Raw genomic sequence first — 18743 nt, forward strand, 5'->3', positions numbered from 1 at the left:
GTGCCACTGGTCACCTGAGTGAGGTGTGTGCTCATAGTTTGTTCATGGGGATGTTGAAACATCAGAAAATACAAAGTTTTAAAATTTTACAAGTGCCAACTTCATTTGTATTTGATAAATAACTCTGGTCACTGCAATAAGCACAGCTCTAGGAGAATATTATCCTACGTTGTGATAAAGAAATTATGAGTGATCAAGTAGAATAAAATAGATCAGGCTCATTTTTGGATGGGTATATGATGGGTTCAATATAAATCTGTACTTTCTTTCATCTTTTTGTTCAAATTGCTTTTACTGGATAATCAACATAAAAGAAATAATAAAAAGTTAATAGGTTGTGTTCTCATGGAGGAGCTACACATGTACTTCTTGTAATAAGCAGAGAGGTAAGTTCACCATATTTTTCAAAGTGAAAGATCTGGGAGTAACTTTGGTTAGAAGTTGAAACAAATAGTAGGAGAAAACCCAGGTGCCCTAGAAAACTGAATTTTGCTAATCATATAAATAATTTAAAAATCAATAAAACACATACCAGGAGCTCTGCATATGTAGTCTAGACTATCAAGTAAAGAGATAAAAATGCAGTGGTCAAAGTAGATTGAAAGTTTGCAATTTCATTGTATGTTAGAACATTTTCAAATTTATTGGAAAATAGTGAGGGAAAATGTAAGTTGAACTATATTCATTTACTTTTATATTTCAGTGTTTCTTTAAATTATTTGTTTTAGTTTATAATTTGTATGTTTAACATTCTATTCCCTACTGGTATAGCACAAGAAATATAGTATTTGCCCAATAAATAATTTTTAAAAGAATGAGTGAATGATTTACTTGTCTCATATGTCACTCTAGAGAAGATGATTGCTTATCTATAAATCACTGTTACCTTTTCTCCTTGAGAGCATTCAGGAGTGGGGAACATCTGCCCCCCAGGCCATGTGAAATCAATACCAGCTAACATCACATACCTCACCAAATCAGCCTGACCCAATACAGCAGGCTGGTTCTTAAGTTGATAATTCTGTATGGCCTGTGAATGATGTTATAAATATCCAGTGGCCCTTGGCAGAAAAAGTTTCCCCACCCCTGGAAGATGTATAGTATATTTTGCTTTTCTGTGGTCAACTATAAACATAAACTTGTCACTGACTAATTACCTCAGTTTATGGACATAAAAATGGTAGGATTTAGGGGGAAAACATCTGTTTTTCTCAAAATTACATTACGATAAAAAATAAAGTCATTAGGAAGGTCACAATTACTCACATTTTAATTACTAAGATATTTAGATTGAGAAACCTACAGAATTTAAATAATAAATGTAATCATGTTATTTCAATAAAATCTATTAAAAACCCATGATAATTGTATTAAAACTCTAAAACCTTTTCCAGAATTGAATATACCATTGCTGAATTAAATTAAAAAAATAGTCTCAATGTATTTACACTCATACATGCACTCTTTATCCTATGTATGATACATCATGGTCAATGTCTTATACTAGTTAGTGGTATAAGTAAAGGCTAGTAGAAAGTGTAAGAGTGGGGCAAATTTATCAATAAAACATTTATTAAAATGTTAATAATTTTGTTTACAATGTTGAATTGACTTGATACAAGTTTATGTTTTAACATTGCACTCTCTTACATTATCATTACCTTTAGGGCTATGTCCTGATTTCCTCTTGAGACAGTAATGGTTATGAATAAAGATATCTATACTTACAAAACTATGATTACAAAGCCCTAGTCTCAATGGAGCTAGTCCCTGATTCAATGGACTATTTAATTCACATAATCATAGAGATGAGAATAAATGAATTAAATTTAAAGGTATTTTCTAATGACTAACTAAAACTAGCTTATCAATTCTCATTCCTTTCCTATTCAAACAGACCAAGCTAAATTCTGATACAAGATTAAATAACTGAAAGACATCAACAAAATATTCCCCCATAATCCTCCTGGTAAAGACTGAAGATGTGTTATGGGTATTTCTCCAGTTATAAAGTAGACTTGGAGCAACAGAGTGCAATCATACCAGCTTTGAAACAAGTACACTGTTTTCAGTGTTCTGCCAAATTATATGAAGTGCAGAATCACGGGGTATTTGAGAAAAATAGAGAAGAGCTGAGCAAAATACATTATCGTATCTTGTGTACAGATTTCTTACTTGGTCTGAGGTAAATTTCCAGCATTATTTTTCCCTAGCACTCTTCAGTTGATAAGAACACATATACTGGAAAAGAGCTACTTGTATGAAGAGACTATTTGAATTCAGCATTGGTAGGCAAAGTAGGCAATTTCTAATGTAGGTTCAAATGAATTGAACTGTTACTACAGTAGAACATGTGTTTTTAAATATTTTTATGAGTTTAGTAAATTATAGGGGACAAAGGGGAAATTAAAGTTATATTCTCTTAAATGTACAACTGCCTAAATACAGAAAATGAAATGGAGAAACTAAATCAAATGAAATGCAAATGGTATTCAGTTAAAAGGGGCAAACAACACATATTAAATAAAAATCCAAAAATGAATTTTAAGGTTACTGAATAAGCAAATTTATGGTATACTCTTTGTCTATACTGAAGAGAACAAGTGTGTCCAGGAAAAAATAAGGTAGAAGGCCCTATTTCCTAGATGCCGTGTTCAGCTACCTTAACAGTCTTTGGGGGGGGGCTCAGAGATTGAAATGGTGTCCTGGTCAACTGCCACTGTTGCAATACACATCACTTGAGCATACATGTATTTTGGTATATCAATAAGAAAATTAATACATATCCTAAGAAAGACAAGTAAATTAAAGTAGGAACCATAAGTAAATAAGGAAGACCATTTTTGCTAGTAGATAAATTCATTTTTATCCCTCAATATCCAAATGTACTCTCTAGCAAATCATACTTGATTTTTCAGAAGGAACTGAATAGAAAATGAACTTTATAATGTTAATTTCAGTCCCACCACTAAATTTGTAGGTAAACTGATATAAATAGACTTCTCTATAATTCTGCTTTTATTTCTTAGCAATAAGAAGTTGTTTCTACTGTACCCTCATGATGAAGCACTGGATTAGCCTTAACAGGTATATTTATTGGGCTTATAGACATTGACATCTTTGGGGGTATAATCCCAAACCTGAGTCACAACAAGGTAAAAAGAGGAATTCACTGGTATATACTTATGACCTGTATGTGATCTATCTTAGTATCATTCACCTCTGACTAGTTGCGAGGTTTATCAGACTAACCTAAGGACTTTGAGATGCAAATTAAGCTTAGCTTGCTTGTATGCCCTACTAACTCTCACCACTAAGCTTGTTAGAGATATTAAACTATGCAGTTCATTTAAAGAACACTATTAAATATTTAAATCACATTGAAAAATCTAGAATCATTCATACACTTTACACCAACACTTAAATATAATTACTGAATCTCCTAATAATTATCTTCTTTATATAAATGAACCTGACTATAAGCTTTCTTCCATATTTTAGGGTTAATAAGAGGAAAGTAGAAAATGTAGCATTATAAATAACCCATGTTCCTGGGCCAGTTAAACTCTCAAAAAGCATCTTACTTGGTATAGAAGACCTGAAGTCTAGTTTCAGCTTTGCTATTCACAGAGTTGTGAAGAAAATAAATGTTTCTAAATTTAAAATTCAGATGAGTTATTAATCAATGAGAATAACATGAATTAGCACTGTGCAGAACTTCCTGCAATGATGGAAATGCACTGTATCTTTATGGTAATTAATAGCCACATGTGGTTCTTGGGGACCTGAAATAGGGCTAGTGTGCTTGAGAAACTAATATGTTAATGCAATTAATTTTTAAATAATTAATTATAAATTTAGATAGTCAAAACAGCTACTAGATAGTAGTAAAAATACAAATTGTATTTGACTACATTTATAAGACAGAACAAAAAACATTATGAATAGTTATGAGAAATGTTGCAGTCCTGAATGAGCCTCTAAAACAAACATGTTTCATGCATAGAAATGTCCCTAGAGAAATGTACGACTTTAAGTAATCCTTAAACATATAAGGAACCCAGGTTACACAAAAAAATCAGAATAAAATTAATTAGAAAAATTAATTTGCAAAGGAAAATAGAAACCATCCTGTGGCAATATTAAATGAAAGGAATTTTTAAAGGTGTGGTTCAATTTTTTCCTGGTAGAATTATAAATTATTGAATGTATATGGAATTCAGGACTTTTAAAATGGAGCTGGTTCAGAAGCCGCCTTCTCTCCTGGCTGTGTCCCTGTTAGAAGTCAATGGCATATAATGGGGAGCCAATCATATGATATTAGTCTTAGTTGAGGTTGAAATTTGGCCTGTGGGCCATTTAAAAGAGCACACTTTTTAAGAACTCCATAGATTCTGAAAACTGATTTTACTTAAAACATGCACTTTTATAATTCAAGATGGCATTATAAGGACCACAACTCTAACAAACTTAACCTAGCATCTATTTTTATTTAATCCCCTCGTAGGTCTATTCCATTAAAGCATGCTGTTATTCAGAGAAGGTTTAACAAATGTAAATATAATTTAGTACATGTTTTCTACATATTAGAAAAAAATAGAGAGGGAAAATGGCGGCGAAGTGAATGGAGCTACACAGACCATCTTCCAAGACCAAACTGGATTTACAATGAAAATAAAGGCAAATCGTCAGGAAAGGGCAGCCGAAAGACATCTTGGAGGACCACATAACCAGAAACACCCACTCAATCCTGGTAGGCTTGCGAGGACGCGAGAGGGGGCCGGGAGCCCACGGTCCGCAGCAGCCTGGGCAGGGGCCAGAGAACTCGGCGGGAAGTTACTCCTACCGCCCCCCTTGCCACCCTGCATGGGCCCTGGGAACTCTGTAGCCTACTAAGCTCTCGGCTGAAGCCGCAGACTCGCGGAGACCAGGGGACTCAGCGGGATTCTGCTACCAAGGCTGAAACCCGCGAACTCTGCGTGCTAAGCCCTCGGCGGGCGCCATGCATACTCACGGGGACCAGGGGACTGTGCTGGATGCTACTGCCACCTCTGCAGTATCCCGCTACTGCGGCTCAGTCCGGGGGCTTCTGCTGAGTGCAACTCCTCAGCTGGTGCCACAGCCGCAGCCGCCCTTGGCTAGAAGCAGCGCCCTCAGGTTAAAAGTCCCAGGCTGCTCCAGGACGCAGAGTCCGGACAGAGGCTAAATTGGCAGCAGCCACTCACCTTGGGCTCTGGCAGAGGGAAGGCAGACAGGACTGGAACTGTGTGGGGACACTCGGGTTTTGGATGGTTGCTAAGAGCTTTTGCTGAGTGCAGCCTCGCAGGACTGTGGTCATTTTACTTCTTCTCAGGGCCCTGGGGAGAGGCAGCGGCCCCTCCTTCAGAGATTCAACCCCACCTGGTGGCCATTGAAATGCTAATTGAGGCCCATTAACAACTGACACCTACCTGCCTCACTCTCAGGAAATCCTCTTACACTGAGCACCAGAGGGAGTTTTTCAGGCAACTCAGAAACCAAGGATATTCAGGTGACCTCTACTAATAGCCTCCAGGAAAAAAAAAAAAAAAAAAAAAAAGCTAGAGGATAACTACCATTCCCTGGGTGTGCAACACTAACCAGAAAAGCTAAGACTTGACAGTGGTGTTTAAAGTGGGTCCTCCCTGGCACATCCAAACCCAGGAGAGGGAGCCACAAACAACAGAACACCAACACCCACGGGGAAAACTTGGCAGACTCCAAAGCCCACTGTGATAGCCAAAATGGTGAGAAACAGAAACAAAAGCTAAATAAAAGAACAAGAGACCTCTACAGAAGATGAGATAAATGAGGTGCAGTTAAGCAAGTTAACAGAACTAGAATTCAGAGCCATGATGGTGCAGAAGCTCAACAGCATATGTAAGGACATGAGCACCATGAGTAAAGACATAGAAATGTTGAAAATAAACCAGTTGGAAATGAAAAACCAACAGGAAGAAATGAAGAATGACATATCAGAAATGAAAAATACACTGGAATGTCTAAAAAGCAGAGTAGGGGAAGCTGATGACCAGATCAGTGAACTAGAAGACAGGCTAGAAGAAATCAACCAATCAGAAAACAAAAAGGAAAAAACGATTAAAAAACAGGAAGACAGCTTAAGAGAACTGTGGGACAACTGGAAACGGAATAATATTCGCATCATAGGAGTCCCTGAAGAAGAAGAATGTAAGCGAGGGCTAGAGAATACAGTGATACCTCGGTTCTCGAACATAATTCGTTCCAGGAGGACGGTCGAGAACCGAATTGTTCGAGAACCGAAGCAATGAAACCCAATAGGAAAGCGTGACTCCACAAAGCGTGACTCTCTCTCTCTGCACTCACACTGATGACGCAAGCAAGGCGCGCTGGGCCGAATGAACGCCATTCGGCTCAACTCGGCTCATCTCGGAAGTTCGAGTTCCAAATATTTGTTCGGATTCCGAGACAAAAGTTTCTCGAATCTCCATTTAGTCGAAAACCGAGGCGTTCGAGAACCGAGGTATCACTGTATATTCAAAGAAATAGTGACAGAAAACTTCCATAATTTGGTGAAGGAAGAAGGTATTCAAGTTCAAGAAGCACAGAGAACCGCAAGTAAGAAGAATCCAAACAGGCCCACACAAAGACACAGAGTAATCAAACTGCCAAATATTAAAGAAAAAACAAGAATCCTAAAAGCAGCAAGAGATAAGCAACAGGTTACCTACATAGGAAACTCCATAAGGCTCTCAGCTGACTTCTCACAAGAAACACTACAGGCTAGAAGGGAATGGCATGAAGTAATCAAGGTCATGAAAAGCAAGGATCTGAATTCAAGACTACTCTACCCAGCAAGGCTATCATTCAAAATAGAAGGTCAAATAAAGAGCTTTTCAGACAAAAAAAGGCTAAGGGAATACATTAGCACCAAACCAGCACGGCAAGGAATGTTAAAAGGACTTCTGTAATTACCAGGAGAAATGGGAAGGAAAATAGAACCATACTAAACAAAAATGGCAATAAATAAGTACATATCAATAATCACCTTAAATGTAAATGGACTGAATGCTCCCATAAAAAAACCCAGAGTAGCTGATTGGATAAGAAAGCATGACTCAACTATATGTTGTTTACAAGAGACCCACCTCACAACAAAAGACTCACATAGATTGAAAGTGAAGGAATGGAAAAAAATCTTTCAAGCAAACGGAAAAGAAAAAAAAGCTGGGGTAGCAATACTTATATCTGATAAAATAGACTTCAGAATGAAGGCCATAACTAGAGACAAAGAAGGCCACTACGTAATATTGAAAGGATCTATACAACAGGAAGATATAACCTTGATAAACATATATGCACCCAATATAGGAGCACCAAAATATATTAAAAAAAACTATTGGAAGACTTCAAAGGAGAAATTGATAGCAATACAATCATAGCAGGAGACTTCAGCACCCCGCTCAAATCACTGGATAGATCCTCTGGACAAAAAATTAGCAAGGAAACAGAGACTCTAAATGAAGCACTAGACCAAATGGATTTAATAGATACAGAGAACTACACCCCAAAACTACAGATTTCACATTCTTCTCAAGTGCACATGGAACATTCTCAAAGATAGACCACATGTTAGGGCACAAACTAAGTCTCTACAAGTTCAAGAAGATGGAAATTATATCAAGCATCTTCTCAGACCACAATGGCATGAAACTAGAAATCAATTGCAAGAAGAACATACAAAGACATTTGAACACATGGAAGCTAAATAGCATGTTATTAAACAATGAATGGGTTACCGAGGAGATCAAGGAAGATATCAAAAACTTCCTGGAAACCAATGAAAATGAAGACACAACAACACAAAATCTATGGGATGCAGCAAAAGCAGTTCTGAGGGGGAAGTTCATAGCACTATAGGCCTACCTCAAAAAAGAAGAAAAATCTCTAATAGACTATCTAACCTCACAACTTAAAGAACTAGAGAGCAAACAAAAAGAAAACCCCAGTGCAAGTAGAAGGAAGGAAATAGTAAGAATCAGAGCAGAAATATATGACATAGAGACCAAAAAAACAATTCAGAGGATCAATAAAACAAAGAACTGGTTTTTCGAAAAGATAAACAAGATTGATGGACCCTTAGCCAGACTCACCAAGAAACAAAGAGAGAGAACCCAAATATATAAAATCAGAAATGAAAGAGGAGAGATAACAACTGACACCACAGAAATACAAAAGATCGTTAACAACTACTATGAACAATTATACGGCAACAAATTCAAAAATCTAAGCGAAACGGACAAATTTCTAGAAACACATAGTCTCCGAAAACTGGATCAGGAAGAGATAGAAAACATGAAAAGACCAATAACAACAGAAGAAATTGAAGATGTAATCAAGACTCTCCCAGCAAACAAAAGCCCAGGCCCGGACGAACATTCGAAGAAGAACTAATACCCATTCTCCTCAAATTAGTTCAAAAAATTCAAGAAGAAGGAAGACTTCCAAACTAATTTTATGAAGCCAGCATAATTCTAATTCCAAAACCAGAAAATGACACAACAAAGAAAGAAAACTACAGGCCAATATCCCTGATGAACATAGATGCCAAAATCCTGAACAAAATACTAGCAAATAGAATCCAGCAATACGCCAAAAAAATTATCCACCATGTCCAAGTGGGATTCATCCCAGGGATGCAAGGCTGGTACAATATCCACAAATCCATAAATGTGATACACCACATAAATAAAATGAAGAATAAAAACCACATGATAATATCAATAGATGCTGAAAAAGCCTTCGACAAAATCCAGCATCCCTTTCTGATAAAAATGCTCAGCAGTGTGGGAATAGAGGGATCATATCTAGACATGATAAAGGCCATATATGAAAGACCTACTGCCAACATCATACTCAATGGGCAGAAACTAAAAGCATTTCCCTTAAGAACAGGAACAAGGCAAGGATGCCCACATTCGCCACTCCTATTTAACATAGTACTGGAAGTCTTAGCCACAACAATCAGACAGAAAGAAAAAATAAAAGGGATCCAAATTGGAAAGGAGGAAGTGAAATTGTCATTATTTGCAGATACATATTACTGTACATAGAAAACCCCAAAGACTCCACCAAAAGTTTACTAGACTTAATAAATGAATTTGGCAAAGTAGCAGGATACAAAATTAATGTCAAGAAATGGATGGCATTTTTTTTTTTTTTTTTTTTTTTTTTATCCTCACCTGAGGACATTTTTCTATTTTTTGTTCAGGTAGAGTGGGAGGGAGAGAGAGGAACAGAGAGAGAAACATCGATGTGAAAGGGACACATCGAGTGGCTGCCACCCCCACGACCAACCAGGGCCGGGGACAAACTGCAACCGAGGTACATGCCCTTAGCGGGAACCGAACCCGGGTCTCTCGGGACCGCAGGCCGACACTCTAACCGCTGAGCCAAACTGGCCAGGGCTCGATGGCATTCTTATACACCAATGATGAACTCACAGAAAGAGAAACTAAGAAAACAATCCCATTTACCATTGAGGCAAAAAAATTGAGATACCCAGGAATAAACTTAACCAAAGAAATAAAGGACCTATTCGCAGAAAACTACTGGTCATTGAAAAAAGAAATAGAGCAAGATATAAAAAAGTGGAAGCACATACCCTGTTCATGGATTGGGAGAATTAACATCATTAAAATGTCCATATTACCCAAAGCAATATATAGATTCAACACAATCCCCATCAAAATACCAATAGAATACTTCACAGAGTTAGAACAAGTACTTTAAAAGTTCATATGGAACCAAAAAAGGCCTCGAATAGCCACAGCAATCTTGAAAAGGAAGAACAAAGTTGGAGGGATCACAATACCAGATTTCAGGTCATACTACAAAGCCACTGTAATCAAAAGAGCCTGGTACTGGCACAAGAACTGGTATATAGACCAGTGGAACAGAATAGAGAACCCAGAAATGGACCCAAGGCAATATGCTCAATTAATATTTGACAAAGGTGGCAAAAGCATACAGTGGAGTAAGGACAGCCTCTTTAATAAATGGTGCTGGAAAAATTGGACAGCCACTTACAGAAAAATGAAACTAGACCAGCAACTTACACCATACACCAGAATAAACTCAAAATGGATAAAAGACTTAAATGTAACTCATGAATCCATAAAAATCCTAGAGGAGACTGTGGGCAACAAAATTTCAGACATCATATGCAGCAGAATTTTTATTGACACATCACCTAAGGCAATAGAAACAAAGGAGAAAATGAACACATGGGACTACATCAAACTGAAAAGCTTCTGCACCGCGAAAGATACAATCATCAAAACGGAAAGCCTACCCACTGTATGGGAGAGCATAATTGCCAATGATATATCAGATAAGGGGTTAATTTCCAATACATATAGAGTACTCATACAACTCAACAAAAGGAAGACAAAGAATCCAATTAAAAAATGGGCAGAGGAACTAAATAGACACCTCTCCAAACAGGACATACAAATGGCTAAGAAACATATGAAGAAATGCTCATCATTACTAATCATCAGAGAGATGCAAATGAAAACAACAATGAGGTATCACCTCACACCTGTCAGAATGGCCACCATCAACAAATCATCAAACAACAAGTGTTGGTGAGGGTGTGGAGAAAAGGGGACTCTAGTGCACTGCTGGTGGCAATGCAGACTGGTGCAGCCACTATGGAAAACAATATGGTGTCACCTCAAAAAATTAAAAATTGATCTTCCATTTGACCCAGTGATCCCACTTCTAGGAATATACCCTAAGAAACATAAAACACCAATCAGAAAGAATATATGTACCCCCATCTTTGTAGCAGCACTGTTTACAATCGCTAAGATCTGGAAACAGCCCAAGTGTCCATCAGTAGGTGAATGGATCAAAAAGCTGTGGCACATATACCCAATGGAGTACTATGCAGCTTTAAGAAAGAAAGATCTCTTATCCTTTGAGACTACATGGAGGGACCTGGAAAGTATCATCCTAAGTGAAACAAGCCAAACAGAGAAAGACAAGTTTCATATGATCTCACTTATTTGTGGAATATAATGAACATAACAGTTTGAGGAATGGGGTAGTCCCAGAGACGCGGAAGTGGGGTACAGACTGACAATCCCCTAAAAAGTGGGGAGGTGGGGGAGGGATGAACCACAGAACTTATATGCATGTATGCATGAACAGTGGACGTGGACAACAATCTGAGGAAGGGGCAGGGAGGGTGGGGGAGGAGGGAATCAGTGGGGGAAAAAAGGAGAAACATCTGTAACAAAAATTAATCAATAAAAATATAAAGAAAAAAATAAAAGCTGGTTGTTTGTGTTTGGTTATGCCCAGAAAATAGATTTCCTATGCTGAATGCTAATATTGACAGCTTTAATAGTTAAAGGTTAACAATTTATATCATTTAGAGTTTATCATGGATCTACTAAAATTGTCCTTAAAAATAAAGTTCTCTGAATATTTCTGTTTATTGCATAATGAAATTATAATATTCTTGACAGATACTTACTATCAAAATAATATGCAATGCATGCTCATACTATACAACCATTTGCATAATGAAACTGGTTTTTAAACTCTTGATCCAGGTGTTTTTCCTCTATACTAATAAAAATAAATAAATTAACAAAATAACTGACGGCATTAAAACCATCTAAAAATACCAACAAATAAAAAGGATAAAGCAACATATATAATAAAAATATTATAAGTCTACTCATTTCTGTGTTCATTGAATTTGTCTTACAATGATGCAAACTTATAATATACCACAATATTTCATCATGTTTGATGTGTTATAAATTTAAGAATAAAAAATATAGACTAATAATGACAACTGCTATGATCTTCTTAATTTAAACTATGTATGCCAGATATGATTAATACAAAAATAGATATGTTAATAGGAAAGAAAATAGCATACTTTATAGCATAAGATAAAAAACCCAGCCTAAAACAATTTTTTAAAGACAGTGTATTTTTTTTAATACATATACATTAATTTTGCAAAAGAAAATGTTTCCTTAGGTTAAAATTTTTTAATTTTAATTCCAAAACTACATAATTTATGATTCTTCCATAGAACTTATAACCTTAAAATATACTATATAGTTTCTTCAATATTTTTCCCCAGACTCTACCCACTAGAAATGAGAAACATATCCCTGTTTAGTTTATTGCTAAAGACCCAGCTTCTAAATCAGAGCCTCACACATAGTGAAGGGACAATAAGTAGTACTTAAATTATAAAAAATAATTACTATCCACACCAATTCTACCTATAGCAATATCAAGAAGACATACTACCTATACACAAATTCTTGAAACTCTTATCAACAACAGACCTATCCAAACACAGTGATTATATATATATAAAATTTATAGCATTAAATACTCAAAAGTTCATTCACACTATTTTTATTTATCTTTAAATGATAACCTATGGCAAGGTATATGTGTTACAACAGATTCTGAAATTAATTACTTTTCCTCTGTAATTATTAAGAAAATAGGAAACTAATGATAGAAAGATAATGCAAATAGTATACAATTCTTTTAAAAGAAAAAGAATAACATTTTAACCTATGGGTTAGTTTAATATATAAGAAAAAAGAGAGTTTTAAATTGGGAGCAATTTAAAATATTTTTATTCTAAATTCATTTTTACTTATTACAACTAGAGTTAAATAAATATACACTAAGCTTGTGTGCACCATGAATCTGATCCAAGATGCATGTGATGGATAGCATAACAATTTTCAATTATTGACCTAATCTTACTTATTCATATGATGCCTCAAATCATTAGGAAGTAAATCAGTTTCAAAATGGAAAGAATCCACTAATTGTCTCCTTAAGTAAAATGTTTTCTCTCTATATTTATATATTTGTTATATAACCTTTTTTTAAAAATATGTTTTTATTGATTTCTTTCTTTCTTTTTCTTTTTTTAGAATGAGAAGAAGGGAGAGAGAGAGAGAGAGAGAGAGAAACATCCATGTGTGAAAGAAACACTGATCAGCTGTCTCCTGCATGCCCCACTACTGGGGATCGAGCCCTCAACCCGGAATGCGGGGAATCAAACTGGGACCTTTTAGTTAGTCCATCGGACAATGCTCAATCTACTGAGCTAAACTAGGCCAAGGAATCTTATGTAACTTTTATTAGTATAAAAAGCAAGTGTCAAACTAATGATGAAAATTAGGGTGCACATAAAATATAAACAGATAAACACATATGCAGAAGAATCAACTGCAAATTTTAACTTCCTATTATTTTAAGAATTATAGATTAATTTGTTTAAGGTGTGTGTGTGTTTCTGTTTATTCTGATACTTCGGATCAGTTGTACCACTTATCTAGGACAACTGCCAGTTAAATTTTACATTATTTCTTCAGGACTGAGGTTTTTTTATTACTTCAAATTTGGTATCTTCAAATTTCAAATCAGGGAATACATTCATGTCTGCTTTACCATACATTTCCTTAAGCTAGAAAACCTCCATCTCCAACTCTCGCTGATGCTCTGGGCCAGTATCAACAGGCCCTGCAGACGACTGTCGCTTAGATCTGGATTCTCTAATCTCGTCCACAAAGACTTTCTGTACAGGATCAAGTTCCTTACTGAGTGCCACTGCTGTAACACCAATATTCCTCCTCCAGTGGACTGGGACTGCAGAGTGACGGAGGAGAACCTGAAGAACCTCTGAGGAATCCTGGTGACTGTTACTCGCACCCATCCTGAACTGCCAGGATCATGCCGCCGCTGCTGTTCTTGTAGTTATTGTTTTTTAAATCAGTTACTGGACATTGTGAATTTATGTTGCTAGTTGCTAGGTTTTCTTGTATTTCTTCAAATCATGTTTGTTTGTTTGTTTCCTGGCACTCAATTAAATAGATTATGGTTGGATCATGAAACTTGCTTTTAAGCTTTTTATTTTGGATCCACAGCAGCTTTTAGTTAGGTTTCAGGCTCATTGCCAAGGTGTTTGACTTCTAAGATTCTTACCTGAGGCTTCATATATTATGAGATTGTCCTACTCTGACTTGTGGGAACAAGAACTTTTCCCAGTCCTGTGTGAGGTCCAGGACTTGTTCTGCCAATTCCTTTCTTCCAGGTCCTTCCCTGACCCTGGCAAGCAGGTCTCACTCAGGGGTAGATGAGTACTCTCCGATGACGCAAAAGTGCTCCCTCTGTTCTCTACAGCCCCCTCCTCTGCCACACACTGCCAGGAAGTCGGGCTGCCTGGTTCTCCCTGATTCCCATGTGTCCTCCACTCAGCAGGACTGCTGGTTTACCCTTTCTGCTCTACCACCTGGAAATTCCTCCCAGGGGGTAAGATGATGCAATCACTGCTCCCCACTTTTGTTTGCCTTCACTCAGGCATTGCAGTCCTGCTCTGCTGCTGTCCAATTCTGAAAACCATTGTTTCATATAGTAATCTTCTAGTTTCCTAGTTGTTTAAGACAGACAGGTAAATTTACTCTCTGGTTTAACATCTTAGCCAGACACAGAAGTTTCAATTCCCTTGTTTTAAAAAATCCTTTTACAAAACAAAACAACCACCAAAAACCTTTTACAATATAATATGCATCCACAAAAATTAAATATTGTAACATTTTTAATATTCTAAGATAATTTTAAATGCACAGTAAATAATCCTGTAAGTTGCTTTTTAATTATTGTCTTTCTCAAATTCAAAATAATGTTTATATTCATCTTTGGTGGTCTGAAGAGCATATTACATTCATTTTCACCTCTGTGTGAATATACCAAGACTTACATCTCTTCCTTCTGTCAGTGTTTGTTGTTTTGGTTTTGCTCTATCACTGGGAGTGCTCTTACATGTGTCTCCTAATAGACACAGGCCAGAATTTTTCTAGGACATATATTCAGGGGTGGAATTACTGAAGTTTGTGGCAGACAATATTCAATTTTTAGGATAATACCCTCTTTTTTTTTATTTTTTAATCTACTAGGCTACTTTCAGTTTCTCAACTCCTGTTTACCAATCCAGGGCCTTTGCACAAACCAATTCCCTTACCTGAAACACTTTTCCCGTTTGGTATTGACAAAGTAAACTCTTTGCATTCTTTAGATGTCAGTCTAAGTGATGCCTCTGCAGAGAGGCCTCTCTGACCACCCACTTGAAAGCAGTTTGCTCCCTTTATTCTCTATCATAGCCCCCAATTCATGTATTGCCTCTCTCGCCCACCAGCCTAGAAGGTTCATGAGAGCAGGAACAGTGTCTGTCTTGTTGAATATTGTTCATCTACTCCCAGACCAAGGCCTGAGATGTAGCAGGTATTTTTATTTGTTTGTTTGTTTGTTAGCTTGGTTTTTATTGTTGTTGTTTTTGTTTTGTTTTGTTGTTGTTGTTTGTTTATTTAATTTTATTTTTGTAACAGATGTTTCTCCTTTTTTACCCCATTGACACCCCCTCCCCTTTCCCCCCACCCCATCCCCAGCTTTGTTGTCCATGTCCATTGGTTATGCGTACATGCATATAAGTTCTGTGGTTTATCTCTTCCCTCTCCCCACCACCCCCTCTTCTGAGGGTCCTCAGTCTGTACCCTACTTCCATGTCTCTGAGTCTACCCTGTTCCTCAGACCGTTATGCTCATTATATTCCAAAAAGAAGTGAGATCACGTGGTATTTGTCTTTTTCTGCTTGGCTTGTTTCACTTAGAATAATACTTTGCAGGTCTCTCCATGTCATCTCAAAGGATAAGAGATTTTTCTTTCTAACAGCTGTATAGTACTCCATTTTGTATATTTACCAATGCTTCTTTATCCATTCATCTATTAATGGACACTTGGGCTGTTTCCAGGTCTTAGCTATTGTAAATATTGCTGCTATGAACATGAGGGTACATATATTCTTTCTGATTGGTGTTTCAGGTTTCCTAGGATATATTACTAGAAGTGGGATCACTGGGTCAAATGGCAGTTTAATTTTTAAGTTTTTAAGATAACGCTATATTGTTTTCCATAGCATTCCCACCAGCAGTGTACTAGAGTCCCCTTTTCTCCACACCTTCGCCAACACTTTTTTTGATGATTTGTTGATGGCAGCTATTCTGACAGGTGTGAGGTGATACCTCATTGTTGTTTTCATTTGCATCTCTCTGATGATTAGTGATTTTGAACATTTCTTCATATTTCTCTTGGACATTTGTATGTCCTGTTTGGAGAGGTGTCTACTCAGCTCCTCTGCCCATTTTTTAATTGGGCTCTTTGTCTTCCTTTTGTTGAGATGTATGAGTACTCTATATATTTTGGAAATTAAAATCTTATCTGATGTATTATTGGCAATGATGCTCTCCCATACAGTGGGTTGCCTTTCCATTTTGATGGTTGTTTTTTTTTGATGTGCAGAAGCTTTTTAGTTTGATGTAGTCCCATGTGTTCATTTTTTTGTTTGTTTCTATTGCCTTAGGTGATGTATCAGTGAAAATTCTGCTGCGTATGATATCCGAAATTTTGTTGCCTACATTTTCTTCTAGAATTTTGATGGATTCACGGGTCACATTTGTCTTTTATTCATTCTGAGTTTATTCGTTTGGTGTAAGTTGATGGTCTAGTTTCATTTTTTTGCATGTAGCTGTCCAATTTTCCCAACACCATTTATTAAAGAGGCTGTCTTTACTCCACTGTATGCTCTTGCCACCTTTGTCAAATATCAATTGAGCATAATGTCTTGGGTCTATTTCTGGGTTCTCTGTTCTGTTCCACTGGTCTATATGCCTGTTCTTGTACCAGTACCAGGGTGTTTTGATTACAGTAGCTTTGTAGTGTAACCTGATATCTGGTATTATGATCCTACCTACTTTGTCCTTCTTTTTCAAGATTGCTGTGGCAATTCGAGGTCTTTTTGGGTTCCATATGAACTTTTGAAGTATTTGTTCTAGTTCTGTGAAATATGTCATTGGTATTTTGATGGGGATTGCATTGAATCTATAGATTTCTTTGGGTAATATGGACATTTTCATGATGTTAATTCTTCCGATTCATGAACAAGGTATGTGCTTCCACTTTTTTATATCTTTCTCTATTTCTTTTTTCAATGTCCTGTAATTTCCTGCAAATGGGTCCTTTACTTCTTCAGTTATGTTTATTCCTAGGTATCTTAATTTTTTTTTTGCCGCAATGGTAAATGGGATTGTTTTTTCAGTTTCTCTTTTGGTGAGTTCATCATTGATGTATAAGAATGCCGTCGATTTCTTGACATTAATTTTGTGTCCTGCTACTTTGCCAAATTCATTTATGAAGTCTAGTAGATTTTTGGTGGAGTCCTTAGGGTTTTCTATGTATAATATCATGTCATCTGCAAATATTGACCGTTTCACTTCCTCCTTTCCAATTTGGATCCCTTTTATTTTTTCTTCATGTCTGATTGCTGTGGTTAATTTGTTTAAGTTTTAATATTTTTATTAAAATATTCCTGCCCAATGTATGATGCAATTGAAAAAAAGTGATGAAATATTTTATTAAAAAAAAAAAAAAAAAGTTTAAAAAAGAATGAAACTATTAACACTTAATTATATTATTTGGCTAAGGTATGTTTTCCTTCAAAATCTTAATAGATTTTAGAGAAATTCTCTTGGAAAGAAATTTTAAAAGTTTAAACCACCTTTTTTAATGTTGTAGTTTACTTTATGAATCCAATGCGGGCTTCTTTCACTTGATTTTATGTCTGCTGATTAAGTAGCCGATAAGCACAGAAGTACCATCTAGGTGCCTTACGAGTTCCCAAGAAGTCTAAGATCATGCACATCTTTTTCCTCAGAAATTCTTTTTCCCCTCACTGTTTCATATCCATTATGGTGTCACCTAATGAACTTTTTACAAATATGCAAAGACATGAAATGTTACACTGCCATTGCTTCATTAATATAAATTGGCTCATCATGTTGCTTTTCTCCTAATGGATGTCTTTATTGTTGTTTCTCTAAGGAAGATCTCATAACAAAATAAAACTGAAAGCATATTCCTCTACTGAACATGTATCTATAGAATTTGGGTATTCTTAAAATGCCCATTAACAAAGATGCCTTAACATTTCCCTCAGCTTGACTAGAATTTAGACCTGACCTCCCTTTTTTTAGAGATTTTCTTTTGAAAACTTGTCATTTTAATTTCTTTCTCTATGCCTTTCATATATATGCAAACTTTTTTTAATCTTCTTGTCAGTTTTACAACCAGCAAATGTCTTATTCGAGGGCCTGGAAGCATCCTCTGAAAAGCAATCATCCAGGAAGATGGCACCCATATCCCCAGTCTCCCAGTCTCTGTTGAGGGGCACAGCCTTACCTCTGTAGGCACCAGTTAGCAAGTGCAGGTGACCTCCTCACAGAGGAAAACATCAGCAGACTGAGAAATAACTCACTATGCTTCATGCATCTCCTTGATCAACCTGCTCCCTATTATCCTCCAGTACTTTCCTAAGGGCTCATCCCAGCTCACCTGAAACACCCTCCCACCAGCTATTTCAGCAGAGTGGAGTTCAGACATACATATGGCCTCTGTCCCCTACTGCCACCGTCTTGAATAAAAATCTTTTTTGTTTACCTTTGTCTTTTTTAATTTTTACTTTGAAACCATCTATGTCAACCTTAATATCTAAACACAATAATCACCTGTAACTTTGGTAACATAATGTAATCATAGAACATTTGTGGAGTAAGACCCAGGAATGTCAGGAAAAAAAT

General features: G+C 36.5%; 1 pseudogene; it reads right to left on the minus strand.

The window, feature by feature from the left end:
* Positions 1 to 13426: 13426 nt before the first annotated feature.
* On the minus strand, positions 13427 to 18304 carry LOC118617017 (annotated as a pseudogene).
* Positions 18305 to 18743: the final 439 nt, after the last annotated feature.

This window comes from Molossus molossus, unplaced genomic scaffold (assembly GCF_014108415.1).
Source record: "Molossus molossus isolate mMolMol1 unplaced genomic scaffold, mMolMol1.p scaffold_m16_p_5, whole genome shotgun sequence".
Classification (NCBI taxonomy): Eukaryota; Metazoa; Chordata; class Mammalia; order Chiroptera; family Molossidae; genus Molossus; species Molossus molossus.